This window comes from Lipotes vexillifer, unplaced genomic scaffold (genome assembly GCF_000442215.2).
Source record: "Lipotes vexillifer unplaced genomic scaffold, Lipotes_vexillifer_v1.1 scaffold681, whole genome shotgun sequence".
In the NCBI taxonomy this organism is placed as follows: Eukaryota; Metazoa; Chordata; class Mammalia; order Artiodactyla; family Lipotidae; genus Lipotes; species Lipotes vexillifer.
The window spans coordinates 744,088-746,762 of NW_006791462.1; positions in this window are offsets into that span (position 1 = coordinate 744,088).

The window sequence follows — 2,675 nt, forward strand, 5'->3', positions numbered from 1 at the left end:
CAGGATCCTTCATTGCAGCGTGCAGGCTCTTCGTTGTGGTGCGTGGGCTTCTCTCTAGTTGTGGCGTGCGGGTTTTCTCTTCTCTAGTTGTGGTGCACAGGCTCCAGGGCATGTGGGCTCTGTAGTTTGCAGCACGTGGGCTCTAGTTGAGGCACACAATCTCAGTAGTTGTGACATGTGGGCTTAGTTGCCCCTCAGCACGTGGGATCTTAGTTCCCTGACCAGGGATCAAACCCATGTCCTCTACATTGCAAGGTGGATTCTTTACCACTGGACCACCAGGGAAGTCCCTCAACTGAGTAAGCTTTAAAGATCTTATTGGCTTTATTCAACAATTCATGAACTGGGCAGCATCCCATCTAGTAAATAGAAAGGAACTCTGAAGAGCAATACAAAATAGAAGACATTTACAAGCAGAAGGCGGAGGGACAAGGAAATTACTAGCAACGAGTGGATTGTTTCAAGCAAGGTCACCTTCCTTTGAGGGACAGCAGGGGTCTATCAAGTGGATTACCTCACTACAGCTGACCAGACAATTCCAGACTGACTGGAGTTACATTCCTGGGAGAGGCTGAAACTGCAATTAGGTTAGGTATTAAGTCTCAGTTTGGTGATGTGGGCTTAGCACAAGTGACTCCATTTGGGGCCTATTGTCTCTTTTTAACAATTCCCCCCTTCTGATCAGACTCTCAGCTTAACTGGGAGATGTGATCAAAATTTAAGGCATTAGTGGCACTTTCAGCTACCACTCTGAAGTTCCCACAGTTTTAGCTGATCCTCTGTGTAGTATTCACAGGTCATGGCTTTTTTTGCTGAACCTCTGTGGCATTCATGGGTCATAACTTCAGGTTCACAATTTTTTAGCTGGTCGTTCTCTTCGTTCTTTCCTGACATTCCAGTCTTAGAACATTTGCTTGGTGGTGAGCAGCTGCAACCATGCATTTAAAGCTTTTGAGAGAACACAGCACACCAGGGAGACTACTACGACTGTGGTAAGCAGGATAATTCCCAAAGTCTGGAGTGCACTTTGGAGTCATGGTCTCCAAGACCCAAACCAATCAACTACATCAAAGAAGGAACCCGTTGAAGGAGTTACTTTCTTAAGCCAGTGGCTTATTCAGTGATCTTATACAGCTGAGTTTCAACTTCAGAAGTACTAATCCAGGTGCAGCAAATGGTGCTGGCCACAGCACAAACAACTCCTTGCTCAGCTAAAAGATAATCAAGGGTTATCTTTTTATCAAGAGCAATCTTGATCAGAGCGTGTAAGGATTTTTGTTGGGCAGCTATGGCTTTTGCAGTAGATTCTGTAGTATTTTCGAGAGTTAAGGAGAGGTTCCTGATCATAGCCTTACTTGTATTCACTCCTAACCAGGGAAGTAGGGACCTGCCAAAGGAAGTGAATCCTGAATCATGAACACCTCCTGGGAGGTCTTTTCTAACTCGACGATGTAAATTCAGGGGAGTTGACCAATGAGGTGTCTCAGTTTGATTGTGGACAGCTAGGGGCACAGTTAGATAACCTAAGAGGCATTGATTGCTCAGTTATGCACCAGCTATCTAGGCATTCATAGGCTCAAGGAGAATGACAAACACCACAGACAAAGATAAATCCTGTCAGGGCACAAACCATTCCCACCAAGGTGGTACTGTTAATGGATTGTTGCATTTGTCCATTCAAGCCAGGGGTCAGTTAGGTTTTCAGCACAATTGGAAGGTAAACCTCTGAGCCTGAAATGAAAAGTTGTTCTAATTCCTTGCAAAGATGAGTGCTGCTGGTGAGAACTTTTCATGATTGGGGGAAGATCTGATTTAGATAATCATAGAGCATGGGGGTGCATATGTACTATGATTTATACAGGTATTTGTATCTAATTGGGCAAGTACAGTTATAATTGAAGAAAAGTCAAAGAAGGCACAGGATGTTCTGGCCATGAAAGTCAGACTCTAAGTGACTCCTGGTGGGGGGGGGCCGTCAATTGGAAATAGAAGAGAAATTGGTCACAGGGAGGACCAGGGGGTCTTCTGGCATCACAGACAGGCATTTTTTATGACAAATCCAGCAGTCTGAAAGGTTAACTCTATTAGCAATGGCCTGGAAAAGTAAAGGAAAGAAAGAGGAAAGAGAGTTTCATGTTTAGCTAAAGTATGAAGTCTTGATCTGGCATCTTGGCAGTCTACATCAATGATAGCTACTTCTCTTCCTCTGATTTGGAGTCTCCAGTGTCTACATAGGACCAGTTGTCGGGTGCAGCCTTCTTTAGCTGTGAGATGTGTACCCAAGGTTCAAGTCCCTGAAGTTTGGCTGCCATCTGGATAAATGAGGAAGACCTGGCATAGTCCCTTCTAAGAAAATTTAACAGCAGCCTTTATTCTTAATGATTCCAAATCAGAAGGGTGGGAGAAAATTGGAAACGTTAGCTTGGAGAGTTATAGCCAGATATTTGAGGAAACGAAAAGAATTGAGGATCCAGTCCAGTTTACAGGTATATAACAAAACTTCAAAGACAGTTAACAGGACTAAAATCTAGTATCTACAAAGGTGCAAACATAATTTTTCTCTCTACAATCACCCCCATTTTTTACCAAGATAATCACAGTAAAACTAATTTGTTTGCATTAAAACTGGCCTTGTTATTTACATAAGTGCAGCAAGAATAGTGATTGACCATATA